Here is a 22,824-nt window from a genome sequence, read left to right on the forward strand (position 1 = left end):
AACACGCGCGATACATTTGATATCACGGTGAATGATAAATACCGAGAACTTATCCGACGAACTGTGGTTTCATATTCGTAGTGAGTTTTATACAGAAGTTTAACGACACTTATGCCTCGTTTTTAAGTACTTTTAACGGTAGTTTATCTGTTTTTTATATGAGTTTAAACGTTATTGAATAGATAAACTACCGCTGAGTGTACCTCAGAATCCAGGGGTTAATGTTTTAGATCTAGTAACTGTAGGACCTGTTACTAATCATACATTTTAAGCTGAGATTTTTTTGAAATCTTTATGGATTACATGGTGCAAACATACATACATTTTTCCTTATACAGTTTTTCAGTAAAAGCAGTAAGAAAAGATCAGAACTAATTTTGATCAAGTAAGTAGATATTATCGGCAATAAATACGTAAACTTTGAAATGAATTGGTATTTTGAAAAACCATGCGATCTTATAAGAATCCTCATTTATTGTCTACTAATTTATAGTAATTTATCACACTGATCTTATTTTAGATACACTAATCCAAAAATAATGTGACAACAATAGTTCAAAACCCGCGAAGACATCCCAAAATAACAATCAACAATGTTCCCAGTTCCTTCTTCCACGCATATATTTTTTGTGATTCTAACTAAAGTCCACGCTCTTTTATAATTACTACTTGGGCACGACTTTTGCCTTCGAAACTATTGTTCCCAAGTAACTTTGGTCCAGATGTAGTAAAGGAACTCTTAAATTGGGCCCATAAAATGTTTGTCACGCCGACTAGGCACGAACAATGATCAGAGGGAGATAGCTTGTGTGATCTACGTTACTATCTACACAATAGATATTGTATTGAAAATAAGCCTACGTACAGTCGTGTCAAAAATATCATATTTAAAAGCATTTTTATCAATTAAAATTGTGAAATTACTGCAGTCACCTGCACACATCTCTGTTATAGTCTGTACTGTTGCGTATCGAGAGATTAACATTTAAAATGTGGTATCAAATTAGTTCTTACGGAGCCCGGTAGAGGCTCTAAACAGATTTTCGTGTAAAATTTCTCGAGCTACTGTTTGATTACCTTGAAAGTAAGTTTACGATCGCCGTGTACTGTTTTTTGAACAAAAGGTATGATTGAGAATCCCCGCCGGATTCTGTGAACATATTTATGAAGCTGACTGTACCTAGTCAAGTAGCATTATCTACAGCTGCTAAACTTGGTTCTGATCCTCCAAGTCAGACGAACTGTTATTCGAAATCCCAAGTAGCTTGAAGTTTGAAGACGTGCTCAGGAAATTGCATTAGAATCGCGTCCTATTGAATGGGACCTCGGGGTGTATTGGATTTCATCCATTCAAGAAACAACTTACAGGCACGGAAACACGAGAGTATACTCAATTAACTCACTCTTGTGGAATATGTACTAAAGTCTTTAAAAAAACTTGACAATGAAGTGAGTACGGTAGCGCGATTCTATACGACCGGTCCTATCGAGTTTGACATTTAAAATGTACTGCAAAAATAGTTCCTAGGGCCCCCGCTAGAGGCGCTGATATGATTTTATACAACATCTCTCGTTTGTCGAAAATCGACAGTGATAGAGAATTGCGAAAAATTTTTCATTGTCTTTTAAGGGTTTCGTACCCAAAGGATGAAACGAGAACCCCATTATTTTTACTAAAACCGTAAGTCTCTTTTCTATGCACTCCCAAATGTCAAGCATAATATTAAGATAGTCGGACGAAAGGCAGTAGATACTATTGTACCAAAAGTTCGTGATCTCGCCTCTGAGCGTCACTCTAACGTTACAAGAAAAATGTGGTTCAGTATTACAAGGTCTTAGATTGTTTACTAACTGAGTGATCTTCACAAATATTTGACCTACTGTAAACGAGGACAATGCATTCTCGGAAGCATCTTAAATGTGGCGATTGGACTACATTATCGATACCTTAAGCATTAGATTAGCGGTCTAGCTATCTTCGTTTCACGACGTATATTCCCGATCAAGCTTTCTGTAATTTAAGTACTTACAAAGAATTGTACTTTCCCATTCATAGTAACGTCCTTTGAACCATAAAAAATAATGCTAAGAAAATGGCTAGAGGCTAAAAATACAGGTTCTACAGTCCAACATGACAATGGTAAATATTTAGAACTCCTCGAGAAGTGTATTTAGCCAACATTTCGAAAACATAGCAAGATTCCGTGCTAAGTTCAAATGGTACAAGTATTGTAAAATATTTTACACGTATTCGGAATATGACGCCTGTTATACCCAACGTTGTAGGCAGGGATGATAAAATACGAGAAGAATCTTAGTCCTATATACCGGAAACATTGCCAAATTCAGATCAATAGGATGTTCGACCTGGAAATCAAACCCTGGACCTCATAGTCAGCAGTTGGACACATAATCGAACGCGCCACAGAAATGTGAGATATTTCAGAATTACTATAGCAATCTCGGAAGCATCTCAAGTTCATACTTCGTGTGTTTGTCTGTTTTGTCAGCAATCAGCTGTCTCCTTTCGTATAGTGCGTGTAATGCCTCGATCAAGGTTGTCGTGCACGCGTCGCATACCGCGAATCAAGATCACTATCGCTATCTCTTTCTACCGCCGTATGCGCCGTCTCAACCACATTCTTAAAGGAATTCAACATCTTTAATAAATTGTATAATTTGCGTAATATTTTAATTTAATGCATTTTTTTACTGCCATTAATTTATGTAAAACAAACGGTCTTTGTGTTTTAAAGAATTCTTAGCATATTTTAATAGGTGATGTCATTTTGTTTGTATTATTGTAGTTTTGAAATTCTTCGTCAATGTCATTGCAATGTATTTTAGGAATAATAGGGCTCAGGTTAGGAACGATTTATGTGACATAAAATTGGCTGGACCGTCTTTGAGCAGCTGTGGACGATTTGTAGCAAGATATACCTAATAACTGCGAGCAACAAAATTTAATGTAATTTAGGCAATTTTATAGCACACTCTTGATACACAAGACTTCCCATCTAACCTCGCATAGGTATGCACTAGTAAATATACTTAGATATTAACATGTCAACTTTATAAGCCAACGTAAAGATTAGTAAAATATAAGGTACAATGACAACAATAATATCAGTCACTGCATAAGGCAATATATGGTTCCAATCCGACCGATTTCTCCATACAATACTAGTACTTATATTATTACAGTGATATTCTAGCAAATATTATATTACTTCACCATAAAAGGAAAAGATAACAATGGAAGCAACACAAACTGTAAAGTAAGGCACCTGTATAATATTCATTCAGTTGAGTGGCTCCATAGAAAAAGGCAGTTTGTTTTCCATTACCATAAAAATATAAGGGCACGACACATCCACCGCATTAGTAAGGGTACTAACACATATGGCACGCGTGCAAGCTGACGCATAACGGCTACAAACTGTCCAAACGTTTGCTTGGTGAAGCGTGACCACGAGACGACCCGACGGGGTGACAAACCGCTCCCAACCCATACACGCTATTACATAATTTCCAACCTGCTCCAAATATTTACGAATATTAATCATCTTTCCTCATTAACTAAAAGGACAATGAATTCTTGTCCACCCCTGCCGAGATATGCTTAGAAGTTATTGTTCAGTTTTCGTATTATGTTTCCCTTTTGATATCACGCTTCGTGCCTACTTTTAATACAAATTTATGTATCTTTTGCAATTCTCCCCTCGCTTCGGTATCGCTACAGCAACGTGCAGTCATAATGTACTGGATTTTAAGATTGCAAAACGTGCAAGTAGTGAGGCTTGTCTACAAGTAATAAGTATAAAGCTATCTCATCGAACAGATCATCTCGAACGAGATAGAAGAGAATGAACGAGTGAATTGCTAATGTACTAACGCTAATGTTTCGGTTCCATTACTAGATAAGCAAAGTTTAGAATGACATTCATAGTTGTTTAACATTTAGAAACACAGCCCTAGAATAAAGTTTGTTCAAAAGAGCGAAATTGTTAATTAAACAAGGCGAGTTCTACTATTTCATGGAGCAAGTTATTACAAAAGTCGACAAAATTAATGTCCGCTGGTCGTTGAAAGTCGTGATAAAATATTAAATAGACTAAGAAAATGGAAAAAAAAATGCTTTGAGGTCAAATGAAACTAGCAACAAAAACGTTTTGACCTTCGACATTGAACCGCAGCGTTCCTTTTGAAGATGGTAAATACGTGACGAACGGGAATGCATTGGTTCACAGCGCGGTTACACTGTACCCGGTAACATTAAGGCGCATTATGTAAGCAGGCGGGCGCGTAATGGCGTGTAAGTGGTAGGTTACTGGCAAACACGGTTCGCCGCTGGACCAACACAACATCATTTTACAGCGTAACCAATCGTAACGGACGCCCAAATTCCTGTTACTCGGGTCAACAAGCCAACCGATTAAGATACCCCAGATAAATGAATACGAGACGTTTTATCTTCTGACCTCCGAAAATTGATCGGATTGCATTTCGCCTGCAGAAAAATCAGAGCCACGCCTCCCAAAATTACATACTACAGACACCGTAACAAGGCCGTAAATGTAAGATCGTATTTTTAAATTATTGTTCGTCATCCGACAGTAAGGGCTAATAAATTATATTTTATCTGCCACAGATACTGAAATTTATAGAGTAGTGAGTAATTAAAGCGCGGAGTCATGGAAATTAAGTGATTCTGGAGGTATTTATGCCAGCGGATATAAATAGACGGAGCAATGTAGGATTGTACTTCAAATCGTTAATCTGTACTCGTGATTTACTACTCCAGAGCTGATTGAATCTTGATAATGAAGTAAACATTGGAACCAAATAAATGTTGCGTACTTTATACTAGTTTAATTATGTTTTATAACAAATTCCAAGCTTTTGGCTTATTATTTGTCTGTTCCAATTGCCCTTAACACAATGCCTTGGTAACGGGCCCTAATTTTTTATATAAAAATTGGCAAAACCTCAATGAGAGAACCTCAGAGTAAACAGGCATTCGTGATCACCCTTCTGACCCGTTTGAACACGGATCTCGTGCGTATAAGAAAGTACGTTGTTACTTACTCAACCACTAAAATTACCATAATTATTTTGTAACGTCCAACACGTTAGGTAGGTATTGCAAATCTACGTACATACTACATATGCAGTCACTCCTCTATTATGTAACTTAGTACTAAGAATACGACATGACACCTATAGAGTAATTTTGACTGCTTTTGTGGCGCGTTAGATACCTACTGTATCCTCCCACTCATGAGTTCTCGAGCTGGATTCCGGGGTCAGACAAAGTACTATTAGTCTATTATAATTTATGTTAGAATATTTCTCAATAGCAGCCCGGATAGTAGCTCGCTTGGTAACGTACCCGGCAAATGTCAAGTCTCGCCCCCAAGACGTGGGAATTTCATACATCTTCGCTTATAGCAGGCGTGATATTATGGTTGTATGTACGTAATAGTATGCAATATGGGCTTTTACTTAAAATACAATACATCACCTATGGAGAAAGTATTAGAAATACATAAAAGTGTAGGGATTTTGGTTATAATCCCGTCTTTTATTTTGAATGTGGCAGCAAGGAGTTTAGTTACGTTCCTGAAGCCCTACAGCGTTGTGGGCGACAATATTGACTCAAGTGAGGTTTCTGTGTTCTGCTGTTTGTTCACTACTAGTGTGGCGGCTTCGGAGCTTTGACGTCGCTGCCTATAAGCCATTAAGTTGACATAGGTGCGACCGCAGGCTCAACCGACCTGTAGGTCCTACCGTTGTATTCTAATTGAATAATGTAGGCTGTTTACTTTATGATTTAACTTGAATAATTATTGAGGAGACGCAACTAAACATAAAATACCTAGGCAGTATTTTTTTTTACTATAATAACAATTCGTTTTACAGCAAAATCAATTAATCAAAATAAAAATTTGACTAACTCACTGCTTTTCTTACAGAATCAGTACTTCTTCATCAACAAACCTTGTACGGCAAAAATATAATGTCAATAAAATCACCTACCATCAAAAACATTCTGTAAAAACCTCAAGTCTCGCCGTAAAAAGTTGTGAGATCTATATAATACCAAGTCGATTAATCTATTTAGTCTCTACTTAAAGGACCTTCTGTCTTAAGTTATTACGTATGTTATTATCATGCCTATAAAAAAAAAAACCTCTAAAACAAATAGACCGACCTGGCCATCGCATGATTTGATTATTAGTATGTATCATACTACACAGCACGACAAGAAGTTAATGCTCCTGAAATGTTAATAATGGCGAATTTGTGTTTTCTTGCGATGACCAAGTCGATCTATTTGTTTTAAAGGTATTTCTTTTTAAATTGGCATGATAATAGCATACGTAATAACTTAAGACAGAAGGTCCTTTAAGTAGAGACTAAATAGATTAATCGACTTGGTATTATATAGATCTCACAACTTTTTACGGCGAGACTTGAGGTTTTTACAGAATGTTTTTGATGGCATCTCACTTCTTTTTGTAGAGCGAACATAAGTCCAATTTGTATGGAAAGACGTTTTTTTTTTCATTATTCAACATATTTTCCTATGGGAATGTTGTTCAGTTTCATGGGCTAAACACCCTTACACACCCTATACCCCCTCCCGTTATGCCTCATATAGTAGGTACCTATTTACACCTATTTATTTTATTTTCTACAGTAATAATAATTCATTAACTGCAAATGTAACCTTGTAATCTCATACATTTATATGGGATTACAAAGTTATTGTTGCAGTTGGTGTATTTAGAAAACTGGACCGAAATTAGAAAATATTAAATTTTTCCCATGATTAAGACACTAAACCCTATTTGTATTCTAAATTTTAAGCTTCTAAGTCTGCTAGAAGTACCTTAGACTTTTGATGATCGGTGAGTCAGTGAGTCAGTGAATCAGTGAGTGACAAAATTCAAAATTTTAACAAGTTGTCATTCTTAAACCACTGGTTCAAATTGACTGAAATTTTAAATATACCGTGTTTATACAATGACTAATTAGTTGCTGAAAATCCAGGCTTCTTGTTTTATCCACAACGAAATTATAGGGGTGTCAAAATAGCCCGAATTGCTTCGAGAAAAGGATGTTACGGCCGTGCCGCTTTTTTTTTGCTCGACTTGCGGGGGCACTTCCGTGCCCCCAGATAAAATCAAAAAAATCGGCCGTAAAAGCAATCGGTAATAAAACATGCTCTATTATGCAAACACGCTAACAATAGATACAGCTGAGTTTCAAACAGGCGTAAATTGTGATCTAATTATCATTATGTTGGGAGCCTTTGTTACATCATTCACTATTAAATCTTTAGCGGCCATTGCGTAAAGGCTGCTGCAACGATACATCACTTTCTCTCACAGATATCGGGCGTTAGCTCCTATTTGGGTCGGCTTGACTCATGACTCGCTTTATGTATTCTGATAGCAGTCTAAGCCCCGGTTTCTGAGGTATATTTAGCTGTAGTTTATAATATATATTCAATAACCTTTAAACACATATAACGAAAATAAGTAAATTGAATAGTTTGGTAAACTACCTGTAAATGTACCTTAGAAACCAAACTGTTGTCGTTATAATAAAATGAGTTTAAACGCTATTGAATAGATAAACTAACGCTAAATGTACTCAGAATCTGGGGGTAAACAATCCTCTTTAAAAAGGTCATAAGATATGAATGTATGATACGTAAACAAAAGGTTTTTTTGCCTTTCAGACCTCTTGTCCGAACTTCGATTTAAAGGGAAACATTATTTATTATTCTTTTTATTAGTTCTATTTTGTAAAAAGAAAAATGATAAATCTATATAAATAAAAATGAGCCTCCGAAATGTATGTGCGCGCATAACTTTTCAACAACTGAAACTGTTTGTATGGGATCGATGGTATCAAAATTTCGACGGGAGTAGAAACGCCAGGACAAAATTGTACTATACTCGGAAGAAGTCGGGCAAGTACACTAGTATATTTGTATATAAAACTATAACTACGCTAACGTAGTAAAAACAAAAGCAGGATAACACATCAAAGGCGTAACAGAAGATAATATTATTATCAAAGTTCGGCCATAAATTGCACTAATAAAGACGCGTCGTAAAAATAGCCATTATAATATTCGATAAAAGTGTTAAGTCAGCTCATAACGTCAATATCTAACACATGTGGTATACTCATCCTATTTTTGTTCACGATCTGAAGGCACAATACAAAATTAATGACGGTTTTACGTGTTGTCGTAAACCACGGAACCCTCAAATAAAATTCTTTGCGCCACGAAACAAAAGTAACCGAGGGAGGAAGAGTTTTGCTACATAAAACAATTTCTTATGTATAATATCTGTATTGCAGCTACTTATATGTATTTTTATAGAAATCGGTTAGTGATATACAAACCCATAAACTTTTTTTTTCAGGTGTTTGCTCCTTTTTTTTTACTGTAGATAAACCTTTTGTTGGAAGTTGTTTGTGATACAGGGATTCGATTAAGCACTAGCGGATTATTTTATGAAAACTGTTGTATTACATAGAAACACCGTGTACACTTACATTACAACTAAATAGTAAGTATTTAAAAAATACACTAAAACTTATGTCATCTGCAATCAAATTAGATTTACGAAAAATAAAACAGTATTATCTTATCTGTACTTAAGCACATTAAATTAATGATACAAATTACACTGTACATGAATACAAAGACTAATTGTATTATAATATTCGTAACCAGATTACATTTACTAATCCATCTATCCTAGGTAATGAAGATGTTTAATCAAAAGCCACTAACAGCAAATATGGTTTAATATATCAAAGAAGCTCTCCTAACAGTAATAGTATACATATAGCTTCATACAAACATTAGTCTAACATGACAGGGGGCGCTACCTGAGGCCATTTGTGGCTATTACACATAATAACATGGACTTTATAACTAACGAATATAAATATGTATTTCTGGCTGACTTATTGCTTTTACGACCATTTCCCGTGATGACCAACTATCAAAGTTGCGCAATATTTATCCTCGCATATTTTGTCGTGGTCGCAAACCAATTATCATCAGTACGATAATTGAGCCGCCTTATGTCTCGAGTCCGACTAAATTGTCCATCCAATATTTACATACCAAACTCGATTATTTCCAGAACGAATCGATTTGTTGTCTTCAACAAACAATTCCCAGATACCGATCTTCTCTCGGAACTAAACCTGTCGATTACATTTTCTACATCGTAAAGTATAATTTTATATTGTATAGATAGAGTCAGGAAGTGTTCACACGCTTCAAAAACTGGGCTAATTTCTATACACTTATGTAAAAGTCAAGTTTTTTATTATGGATTGTAAGAATGCTATTCATGTTGGATATACTTCAATGAATTTGACATCATTTAGACTTCCAGGCAATTATTAGGTGAAACTAAACTGATGCATAAAGCGAACTTCCTAGTTTATCATCAGGAAATAGGAAATATCCAAAAAGTGATGTCTGCTTTAATTTATCAAGAAAATTCAAAACCAATTATGATTTCGAATTTATAATGCAATTTGGAGTTCATAAAATCGTATTGAGAATAAAATTAAATGAAGTCACTTGGGACCTTTTTGCCCTTTCGCGAGGTGGACTAAATGAGTCAGTATTTTAAAATACCGATGCAGAATCTAACACTCAATTGGAATATCCCAAATGAATACTATCATCTAGGAACACATGGCTACTGAATGACGTTTTCTCGCGGTCGAGTGCTCGAGTTAATACGATACCATTTGCATCGAGTCATCTATTCAAATCGCTTGATTGAGATACATCGAAGAGTAATTAAATCGGATCCGATTCGTTCGTGTGCGGCATTGATTTTAACACATATGATGGCCACGAATAAAAGACTACAGGCATTTCTCTTCTCAAACAATGGTCCTTACGATTTTGTGACCGCGATAAAAATAGTTATTTCTTTGTGATTCTGATGATATTATTTGGTATAGATTCAGGGCAATTCGTCAACCGCAATAGATTAATATCAATAAATAAAAACAAAGGGTTAAAAGATAAAGTCAATACAATGATAACAAACAGCACAGACAATTTGGTTCAATATTCTAATCCGCATGACCTACTGAAATGAATGATAAGAACAGACTCTAAAAGCAAAACACTTCAAGTGCTAAAAATGCAGAACTAATGTGACTACCTACATAATAATATGTATCAATACATTTACTAATTGCGTATTTATAGCCCCAGTGAATCGTACGTGGAGCATCCGCGTTTTTGTTGCCTCTCCATTCATGGAACCAACTATTGCCTATTGTCCTTGGTGAGACGCGGTAGAGGTTAAACGTTCTCAGTTCTTGAGCTCTTTGATGAGTTCCTTTGTGGCGAATCAACCAGTTCCCTACCGCAAGAAAAAGTACACGCATACTCAGTAACTATGTAATTGCAGTTTCTTTAACCAAACTACTTATTTGTTCACGTCAATGTTTTTGCGAAATTAAATCGTGAGCAACTTTCCTTTATTTTTATGAAATAAGTTAGCAATATCTAAATCTGCGGCTTTCATATTGTTCTTTCGTAATCGTAATGCATTTACTCGATGTTTGATAGTTGCTTGTCTCTGACTCATTTGAGTCATTCGTTTTGATCACGAAGAAGAAAAAGTAAAAAGATTGACGAGGAATGTTGGATGGACTTTTGTTTGTTGTTACAAAAGTATTCGGCCTCACCACAACAATAGGCTATATAAGTTCGGCGCACAAAGTGGGTAGATTCTAACAGCAAAGCTCCATCAGTCATTTAGGTGTCGTGAATGGCAGAATATCCATTAAAGATTTCCTTTTCATTGCTTTCATAGCTGGCGTCGTGGGCACCGCGACGCGAGCCATATTGGATTTCAGAGTGAGGAATTTCCACGGGATTTTTTAAATTATTTTTCACTCACGGCTTACTGTTGCTGCTTTTTAGCGCTTCATATTTCATTCAACGTTCATTAAACAGAAATGTGAAGTTGTTAAATGAAAAATGTTCGCGTATTTGTGTGAGTTTTTATGGAAAAGTTAAGGTGCTGAGCCTATTATGCTAGTCATAAATCTGTGCTTATATTGTTCTTTAAATGTTGACAACTTTATGGATATGACGACATGATAAAATTTATTGGTGGCAATTTGAAGCCTGTTTAATTACTTTTATAATAAATTAAAAGCCATATTTATATGTAAATATTCTCAGACTGTGCCTTAAAGTCTCTTTAAGCCGCCTTATTGGTATGTTAACAAGTTATATTTCCTTTCGCGCTGTTTTCTGGTCTACCTTGAGCCACAAGTGATCCAAGTTGCCCAAAGGCTCTTTGACTTAATGAGTGCTCTTTAATCATCAATCACCACATTGACTACCCACCCCACGATTGATCACGTCATGATTTTTAGTTAATTCTCAATTTATTGTTTACGAAACCTTGAGAGTCACTGTCTGAATCAACATTAAAACCAGAAAGTTTCTTTTGAGTTTACATCCAATTTCAATATTCATGTTCTTATGTGATATGCAACGAGCATCGTTCACGTTTTCTATTTCACTAATTATACGTTTACTCACATCAAAATGATATTCAGACATGAATAGAGAAATAAAATCATTTGAGTGCACGTGTACAGTAAACTCGTTCAGATCATTTGCGTCATTGGTGCACATGCGAAGTTGGTACATGCGATCATCTCACGCAACTTATCCTAACTAAAAGATACATTTCTCGTTATATAAACTTGTTACTTTGTTTGTCCGAACTTCATCATCATTAAAAGGTGAATGACCCGCACGTAATCTTGCGTCATAGACATCCATTTCATTTGAAACAAAAATAAATCTAGGCATTTGATTGATGGTGATGATACAATATTTGCGTGACAACTTATTATTTAACTATTCAAAATTTATTATCCCACACTTTACAGATCACTGATACAACTTAACCAAACAGCCTACCTGGGTCACTCATTTTTTGTACTTGGGAATCGTAAAAGATACAGAAGCAATAAAAGAGTGACCACCTGTGCCGAAGTCTTTTGTTGGTGTGTGCCGATTTTTATTATTGTCATCAAAACATAGCAGAAGATTAGTAAAATCAGATCGAAGAGATTTTAAGTAGAGAAGAACGATTATATAATTATAAGAAGAATAGATATGCGTTATATTTCGTTTCAGACCTGTGTTTAATAATTTGCTAAAATATGCGAGATATTTCATACAACTACATTAATGTGTCTCAAGCGAGTCTACAAACTTGAGACATTTGAAAAAGCACAAAGATGGAGACAGCTGAATACCCTCCTGATAGTACTTTGGTTAATGTAATCTTGCGCTAGTTTCCTTCTATGACTCCCGAGGGGAGAGATAGGGAGGACTAAAATTTGTTTGCTATCATATGTTATCACTATGTTTTGTTGAGTAAAGATCTGTTAATATTTTGTTTTGACAAACTTAAGTATCATTCCTTGGTAAATCTAAGTTGAATTATTAGCATATTAGCAGCATTCGAAAATCATTCAGTTTAAATAACTGCCAGTCTTTCTATGATCTTTTATAATTACTAAGACCGTATTTTACAGCCACTAGCTAACGTTAAATATTATACTACAACTGTTTTGCCCTAGCAAATATAAGCCTTTCTATCCAGTATTCAATAAGTTAGGTATTCGCAAAACTCATATTTTACACAGCCGATAAGCCATATAATTTGCCCTTTTGTCCAAGCAAAGTAAACTGTAATTTCGTTTTAAGCAGAAAACAACAAATCTTTGCTCATATTTCATGGTTGTCCAAGTCGATTACCGATCCGAATCAAAATATAACTTCATAACCATTACGGCATTATCAGCGACAATCAATCAAACTTTTAAGTAGGTAGATGTAGATAATGCAGGAGCTTCATCAGATCGCCCCTCAAGCTTTGATTCCGTGAACCGAACATGCACGATGCCGAAAGCAAAGGCCCGAAGCCAAGCGAACATCGGCACGAATACCAGTCGGAAACGAAATACCGTCGTACCTGTACGTCTCGTTCGTTCGCGCGCACGCGGTTCTAAGTTATTCTCTTCGTCACACACTTGTGACTGTAAGTGGAGTGAAACTTATGAAAATTCGAAGATTTTGTTATAAAACAAAAGCAGTTTAGTGTTAATTTGTAGAAGGCGATATTCCATTGGATTTTTCTGTCACGTTTCTGTGGACGTTCGCGCCACGAATTTTGTTTTTGTTTGCGCGGTTTATGCCGGTGCACTAATTGCTGTTTGCGGAGGTAAGCAAGATTTTTTATAGTAATTGTTAATGGATATTGCTGGACCTCGTTTATTTTGATTCATTACGTAGTTATATTGAAATGATTGTTTTGCGAGAGAACTGGTTTATTTAATTTAAAGTTAACAACTGGGTATAAGAACAAAAACATAAAAGTCACAATTGCATGTACTTAGTTGGTAATCACTATAAAAACCTGATTCAGTTGCATTTTTGCTGTTTGTCCTTATTATTTTGTAGTTACAACAGGTATGTCGTATATTTAAATTCTTTTAAGTCAGTCCATCATTATTACACTCGTTCCATTCGGTCACAAATCATTCATCCATGTTCCAGAGGCTATAAAAAAGTTACCTTTTGCGTGTTTATATCTATCGAGCCGGCTCATCCGGCGACTGGAACCAGTTCTCGGCCAGATGATAGTTTGTTATTATTTTTTGCCTCGAGCGGGTATCTCAGTGGTCCGGTATCGGAGAACAACTACCATCTTACGCCATCGCCGACACAATAAGAATATGATTTTGTTATAACGTTAATGAGTATTATATGAACTGAGTTAGTAATGAACAAGGATTATCCCGTATGAAGAGGGTCTTAGGTAAACCGCCGTTTTAAGGCGAAAGGCTTAAGCCATCGAGATAATGTTCAAGAGAGTTTACGAGGAAAATGTTTTACTTTGATAACAAACCTAATTTGTAGAGCGCTCTTATAATTTTGACATTTTCAAAGCCGGAGAGTTGGGTTAATATTATAATTCCTATTAGCCTTAGTGCCTTTAAAGTTGACTTGTGTCTGAGTCTATATTTACTGAATATTAAACATTAAAACAATAGTTATTTGTACAGGTATGTTGTTTTTTACCTTGATAGCAGGACTTCTCGGAAACAACATTCCGAAGCTTGGTCTGCGATTCAACGAATTTAATAGGAATGTAATATGAGATTATTGTTTTTAGAGCCCTATAATTACAATTGTACAAAACAACGGTAAGAAAGTTAAACAACCTTTATGAATAAAAATGAAGACCATTTAGATTTCAATACAACATTCCTTCACACAGTACTAACCAGTTTAAACCAAACATGAGTAAATTAGGCTCCAGATTAGTACCCAGGGAAACTCCTAATTTACCGATGCCGATATTTAAAACCTTATCAGACAAAAAATTCGTCCTAATGGAGCCTTGCATGCCTGAGAGATCAGTTCTCAAAAGTATGCAAGGTCTCCAAACTGCACTTGGCCAGCGTGGTGGACTCAAGACCTAAACCTTGCCCAATAGTGGGACATTAATGAGTGTTTTTTTTAATAATATATAATCTCTCTGGTATATCTATACTAATATTATAAAGCTGAAGAGTTTGTTTGTTTGATCGCGCTAATCTCAAGAACTACTGGTCCGATTTGTTAAATTCTTTCAGTGTTAGATAGCCCATTTATTGAGAAAGGCTAAAGGCTATATAACATCACGCTACAACCAATAGGAGCAGAGTACCAGTAAAAATGTTTAAAAATCGAGGAAAATTTTGACCCATTCTTATGTGACGCAAGCGAAGTTGCGTGGGTCAGCTAGTATATAAATATAAACAGTGTAATGCAATAGTCGAAAACATTTAATGAAACCTTTTAAGAACGCAATACCTAACAATCCATCAGTCTCGTTTAAATCCTTGGTATTAAACTACCGTTTTTCATTACCGAAGCTAAGTTCTTTATTGATGCATCTTCCAGCTAAACAGATTCCACGGCTCATCCGATAGCTTGAATTAATTACCAGAGGCAGGCGATCGACTCCGCGTTGATTAAAATTCTGTCTTCGCTCCACTGATTGGTTTTACTTAAGATAACAAATCCTATCCCGCTTCACTTACTTGCATTTAAGTACTAGAAGCTAAAACAGATTGATAGCTGAATTTATCTCTTGTATAGCGACATGTTTATTTCGATTAAGAAGACAGTAAAACAGTTTTAGACCATTTAATTTTTGTGGTCGGGGTGGTATATTTACGACTGCTGACCATGTGGTCTTGAGTTTGATTCCCAGGTTGGGCAAAGTTTTATTAGTTTTTAATTAATATTAGAATGTTATCGTATGTATGAAAGACATTTTAACTCTTGTTTTTTTATTGTTCTAAATGCATTATAAAAGTTACCAGCACAATCGTTGTTATTATGTCGTATTTTATCATTATAATGAAAAAGACTTCCTTTGCAGCAACTGAATCTGATCTAATTATCAGCGAATTTGAATTTAAAATGAGCTTCTGCATAAATATTAATTAATATTGGACATAATTAGAATCGTTCGGCCTCTGAATCTAAATGGGCCGGTTTTATCTGGGGCATTACAAAGTAGGTAACAAGTCACAAAATTGTAGGACTACGCTATAAAAATATCATTTCTAAAATCTAGGACAATGTAGGGAAGAAGGATAAATTTAGACAATATGGATCGAACAGTTTAGGTTCTAGATCCTCTATTTTAAGAAGCAGCTGATATAGGATAGTAAATTCTTCGAATCGATAGCAATTTTATTGTACTTAAAATTGACCAAACCTGGTAAAAGGGATGGTAATACAAAGTTAAAGAAGCAACTGGACTTTGTCATTACCGGTAATGACTCACAATGCTAATTTTATAATCTAACCAGCTGATGCTAGCTAGCTTCTGCCTGCAACTTAGTCAGCGTGATAAGGTTCCGAAAAGTATCCTTGTGTATTGATGCACTTGTGTATGTGTACTGCGTTTCATGAATATCTGTTCAGCACTTATAGCGTAATAGAATAACAAACATTCAACTTGCATTTATGCTGTTATTAAGTCAAGATTGTAGCATCTAGATACGAAAATAAGGCTACTTAACTTAGAACCTGATTCTTACCATCAGTAACTAAACAGATTATTTATCACACAACATAGGTATAATGTAATCGAGCGATTCATCGCGGAATCAACCGCAGAGTCTCTTCAAGAAATGTGTCACAAAATTTCCACAACATTTTCTGGAATCGAGACAGGTAATCCTTACGAAGCTTTGATACGATAAGTATTACTTATCGATGTAATATTTAACTTAACATGTGACTCATATTGACATTACCACGTTTAATATTGAACTAGTAAATAGTAGGTATGTATTTGTTTATTGATGATGGTAGCTACTGTAATGTTTACTTTAGTTAATAATTATCTATTGCTTTAATGTATCTTAAAGTTATGTTTTGGTTGCTATGTTATTAAGATAAAACTTATTTTAAGTACATCATTACTAGCAACATTTCAGATGGATTAAATACACCCGTTTTTCGTCATTTACGATATTACTCTCTGTGATCCTTACTTTACCAACCTCCGGACTACTCATTGTGAAATATTCTAAAATAAATTATAATACACGGTAAAAAAATGACTAGGTAATAATATTCTTACGTACCTACTACCTAGTTTCTCTAATGTGTCTTTGATCAAATTGTGGGTGAAATATTTTACTGTAGTGAATATTTATTTTCGTTTTAAATATATTTCTCGAGAGATTTATGTGTCGTCAGAGAGATAAAATCCCAAAAGATTGTCATCGATATTGTATATTGTATAAAATTCGTATTTCGGTAGCACAAATCGCATCAAACGAGAAACGGATAATATTTGAAGATGGGAAAGGATCAGTGTGGTCTCCGTAATGGATTGAAATATATCCTTAAAGTGACGATATCACTAAGGATAAATCTTCAAACATACTTATAAGAAAATACTCAGAAAGTACAGTGAATACCAGAAATATGTACTGACACATTTTGATAAGGTATGGAGCATTTGTATCAATGAAAATATTAAAAAACTACTGTTTGTTAACTTCAAAGTAAAAAATTCTGTTAAAGAGATTTTAAGAATATAAAGTTAAGTGACTTTTGCAACTAACAATACAATCATAATATGTACGCACGGTCACTTTTTCAATTGCATTTTAATAAATGAAAAGAATGACATTACTGTTTAATAACTCCAAAGTGATTTTACAATCACTGTTTTACTAATAACAAAAATTAAATTTATATTTTCATACAAAAAAGTGATTTTGAATAAGTGACAGTAACACAAATTATTGCTCATGACTGTATAAGGGTTTTTAATATTTGAGTATTGGTTTCTTATGAACATATATTTATCACATCCTGTCAGTTATTGGTGAGTCAGGGCAAAGACGAAGTGCTAGAAATAACATATTACGTTGACCTATCTTCAGACGTCATTGATAACGCAGGGTAATGTCCTGGAGACATCCGGTGGAAAACAAAGCTACCTAGATAGTACAGTCGCCTACAAAAGTCGCCAAACAACTTTATAATTTAAAACTACGAAAATACAAAAAATATAAATTTCTGGTTTCGGCTTAACCCAGAAAATGGCGCATATTCTCTTTCCAAAACCTCTCCTTACTGTGATATTTTACTATATGTTTATGTATCTGTAACAAAATGGGAAAATCTAATTGAATTGTATTTAATCGGTGTGAAATGTTTTTTTGTTGTATGATATGATATTATTATATTATCGATTAACATGTTTTCAAGCAAAGAGTTTCGACAAATGTTATATAATATGTTCAGTGACTTATAGAGCTGCCTGTTAATACGGGCCTGATAACTACTTGTACAAAATTTCACGACCATCACAACAACTAAAAGTAGACTTTATAACTTCTAATTTAGAGTTCAAAATAAATCTAGATTCGCTTAAGCCTCCAGTAACGAGAACCGCGAAGAAAATTTCACGGTGATAATAGTTTCACCTTGAGAGTATTTTGCCGCATTTAGCTTTCAGTAAACAAAATATTTATTTGCTACGTAGTATTGAGAGGCCAAAAAGATAAATAATAGAAAACAACTTGAGAAAAAGCAAATATATACTCCAACTACTTAGTTCAAGCCTTGTGTGAAAGATTTGCAGGTAGAGAAGAAATATAAAATCAGAATGTAGAACATCAGGGACAAGCTTAAACAGCTGACGATGGCCTGGTTGATACACTTACTACCTACCAATTTTAGAAATTCACAAAATTATAAAGTATAATCTCGATAAATTGTGCTTACCAAAGCTACTAAAGTGCTGTTCTACAACATAAATATCGACAGAAGCAGATGTTTGGATATAAAACATTAAGCCAATTTATCCCTCAATACATTTATTCAACTCACTCAATGGTTTAAAAATGAACTCCCCCTAATTTATTCATCCGTATCCAAGCAGAGTAAGGTGTATCTTCCCCTCAACGAATTCAGCAATTTTAACTTAGCTGCGAAGTCCGTTAAAACATCTGCATAGGCAAGACGGGGGAGTTTCGAAAAAAAACAAAAAACGACTGTTTGGATAAAAAGTAAAACAAACGGCTCATCGTGATTAACGACTTTTTAAATAAAAAATATAAATCTAACAGCTTTCTCAGCGTATTATGTAAAATTGGTTGTTAATTACTCTAATTTATTTAAATAACTTCATCAATATTACGGATATTATACTATTAATGTATGGATTTTGGGTTAAATATTGTGAAAACTAGACAGAGATTTTTACTTATGTAAAAATGCAAATAAATAAGAATTTATGCAACAGAAGCGTCAATAACTGAGGTTGAGACATCATAATATTTACAATACAAACACAAGCGGAATATTTTATAAGGTGTACTAAATTAAATACTTATTAGTGATGCAGAACGCGTGCTGGTGTCTTAAGCTCCTGTTACGTTACCTATAGGCAAGTATGGATATGGTTATATCAAGTAATCAAATGGTGTAATCCAACAGATGTTACGTTTGCAAACAGAAATAGACGCTAATCGATGGAGTGACCGGGTAACGGAAGTATTTAAAAGCAATGGGAACGTCCAGAACTGGTTCACCTGACGCGGGGGTGGTTAGATATAAATAATGTGCTAATTCCACCGGCCAGCTTTGTCGACCGACTTGTAGTACGTTGCACCATTCGCCAACTAAAATGTTCTCAAAATAATAACTGAATGTACGCCAAACAGCAGAAGCTGTGGGTATCGGATATCGGAAGTGTTGAAAGCCTTGGACCGGCTAAAATGTTGTGGGAGGATGCATCAATAAATGTGTTTATGTTGACCAAACTTCGGGATTCGCTTTTATAAACTGTCTAGACTATACTGATTGAACGAAAAATTTTCCGTTTGTAACTGCCATTATCCACATAGTTTTACCCTTAAGGGTATTCTACAGGGTAGTTAAACCGAGCCGAATGTTCATTTTATATCAAAACCAGTGCGTTATAACCATAAAGACCTACTTAAAATCTTTTATTATTCTCTGAACTGACGACTATGTAGGACTATTATGATAACGGCCTTTTAATATTGGATTTTTATGAATGCGGCATACAATTTTAAAGCTAAGAAATCGACAACAGCGTAAGCTTGAATTGCTTAACGGCATTTAATGACTATTGGGTCGTCTTCACATCGTTCGAATTAATATTATTTTAAAGGGTAAAAACCTAAACCGTGCCTTGACATTTATACTCGGCTCATCCAACTTGTAAACAACAAAAAAATACAAGGATAAGACGACATCAAACATATTTTCCTCGTGAGTTTTTCGTGTTTCTTTTTTATAAGTATAAAGGTTTAACCCATGTTGTTGATTAGTACGAACATTGATGATCATAAGGATACGCCTGTGATATCACGTAAAACGCGGTCATTGTAGTACAGCTAAGTATAGCAGGTGGGACGTGCAATACTGTTCGTTAGCATATTGTACCAGTGTGATATTCGGCAAGACCGGAATTTTGTCGTGTCAAATTTATTCTGCTTGCGACACAAGGCGACACTGCACTACGTAAGCGTGGCGAAATGTGTCGCCCTCTTTTATTCTAACACTTCATTTATCTCTGTCTCATTCCACTATTTAAACACACAATCAAAAACCTTCCATCTCACGCCAATTTTATTTTTCAATTCGATTGAGGTAATACTCTCTTTATTGCTTTTCAATCTTCGACGGTGGTCTCATTTCCTTTCGTCAATAAAGAATAATGTAATGGTTTACCAGGATCAACTGATTATCGTCAATCTAAATGTTGTCTAAATAATTTACTGGTAGAGTACGTTTTTCTTTGTCAAGAATGTTACTACGAGCGCGTTGACTGAAGGAGCAGTGAACTTTGCGGAGTGTCGAGGTTCTTCCACACCTGAGGTTCACTCACACACCCATTAGTTCCAACAATTTAAAGTTTTCGAGATAGATATCACGTGCTTGTCACACATTTGGTGGACTCTGTAACTTAACGACATGGCTATTAACTCGAAAAGGATGAGAATATTTTGATACTGTCTCTCTAATGAAGCTATTACGACAAAAAGTAATGATGCAATCTATCTTATTATTCAAAACTCAGAAGTCATTCCAAACCAAAATATACGCTTGCTTGTAGAGTTTTATTATAACAACGTATATTTTAAAACGCTTCCAGCAAGTCATCGAAGCAATAAACAGAAAAATTGCATTGTAATTGGTTTTCGATGAGAAACGAATCGTAATGGGTACGAGTACTTCATGGTGTGCTTGATTGGCGTATGATTACGCCAATAATAAGTTCAAGTTTATAATTTAAAAAATATTACCACATCCTAAGTTGTTAATTACTGCTTGAGCAATTAGATAATAAACTTGAGCTTTTTCTCACAAGAATGTGAGTTCTTGAGTCGGGAAAGAAGTTGCGATGTGAGAGATATAGTTACGATTATGTCGTTCTCATTATTCTAAGAGCCGAGGGTGGACAGTGGGGCAACTGTGAATTGTCTGCGTGAGTTGGAAACAACGTCAAGTTGCGTGCGTCTGTGATTATTGCGTGTATATTTCTGGTGAGCTTGTGGACTTTTACGGCGAAGTGAACGACTATTTTAAGTGCTCCCGTCATGGCAGCCGGCTGTCGTGACGGAACGACGCTCGACTTGAGCCGCCAGATAATTAACAAATTAGTTCCACTATTGAATTAATTTATTCACTGATTTCCCTTAAACTTTATACGCATTAATCTTGTAACAGTTGAGATTTCGACAGTCATTCACAGAGATTGTACTGACTTTGAATTGTTTATTTGAATCCCTATTGTGGCGAATGTAATCATTAATAATCGTGATTCACGATTCATTTTGTAATGAATAACCAGCGGAATACGCAAAAACGTTTCCATAATTTCTTTGTACGGTCGCAGATAAACATACAAGCTAATTTACATGTTGGCTTAGTCGGTGTAGTACCTTAACGGCATGACTAACAAGAACTTGCAACTGAATGTAGTGCAATTATGCACTGTTTAACGGTATTATAATTCTAGTGTATTGTCGACCAATGTGCTGTGTGACTTGTTCGTAATAATACTGCAGGCAGGTGCAAACTTCACTATAAAATGTTCCATAAAACTCCAAGTACATTAAATATACGTCATGACTTATAACAATGGTAAGCCATAATAAATAAGTAAGTACTTAGGTATTATTTAAATATAATGAGTGTTAATATGACTGGTGAATGAAATGTCCTCATTAATATTCTGATTATTGAGACAGTAAAAAGGACATTGATACAGGTGTTTTGTGTCTGTGTAGATAACTATATTATTTTGACTTCCGTTAATAAAGGAAAATATAATTTTGTAGGAAATCTCGAAATAATAGTCAAGGTATAAAATTTAATTTACCAACTTATCATGTTATTGTATGATATAATAGGTATGTAAACTTTAAATGGCTAACCTCACTTTACTCTACTGAAAATAATAACAGGATAAAAGTATTGCTACCTAATTACTGATTGATTATCCACAATTTCAAGGAAAACCCAAAATTTGTGTACCTATCTACATTGCGCTGAATTCTATCCTACTACTAGTTATCACCATACAAAATGGAACGACAGTATTTCTATGAACTAAATGATTAACGTGGCGTTTAGTATAATTGCGGGTCTCACAATAAATAGTCGTCATTAGGGCCGGTGGGCAAGGGCCATCATGCCGAGGCAGACTAACGCGCCACTGCCTCTAGCACCTTTGTAAGAACACTTAAACCCTTTCTACTGCAGGTTTTTCACACTAATTACTTGGTACTTAACTTACCATGTGTTGTCACTCGAAAATATAAGTTAGAATAGACTTTTTGTGAGTGAAACTGAATAGGGGATACAAGGCAGACTACCAAAAAAGAAAACAGTGTTTTTGTCAGACAGTACACTTAAATTAAAAATGAAATACGAAGGTTGGGGTAAGGTGATTTTTTTTACCAGTGCAGGCTTAATGACTGCTATCTTAATTGACCGATATTCCACTTGCCCTTCGAAGGAGACAAAGTTCAAACACCTCTTATCGGACACCCGTCTGGCGTCTAAGGATTGACGGCACTAAAGGTGAAAGAAAGTAATATGTATACAATACCTGCAGTACCGTCTATTATCACACGAGGTTAGAAACAAAAGAATATGTA

General features: G+C 35.1%; 1 protein-coding gene across 1 annotated transcript in view; it reads left to right on the top strand.

Annotated features, from left to right (window-relative positions):
* Nucleotides 1-13,057: 13,057 nt before the first annotated feature.
* Nucleotides 13,058-22,824, top strand: part of LOC142974842 (uncharacterized) — a 53,361-nt gene continuing 43,594 nt past the window's right edge. Inside the window, exon 1 of the mRNA XM_076117411.1 lies at nt 13,058-13,325. The gene's annotated coding sequence lies outside the window, so the exon portion shown is untranslated. The remainder of the gene's footprint in view (nt 13,326-22,824) is intronic.

This window comes from Anticarsia gemmatalis, chromosome 1, assembly GCF_050436995.1.
Source record: "Anticarsia gemmatalis isolate Benzon Research Colony breed Stoneville strain chromosome 1, ilAntGemm2 primary, whole genome shotgun sequence".
NCBI classification, from domain to species: Eukaryota; Metazoa; Arthropoda; class Insecta; order Lepidoptera; family Erebidae; genus Anticarsia; species Anticarsia gemmatalis.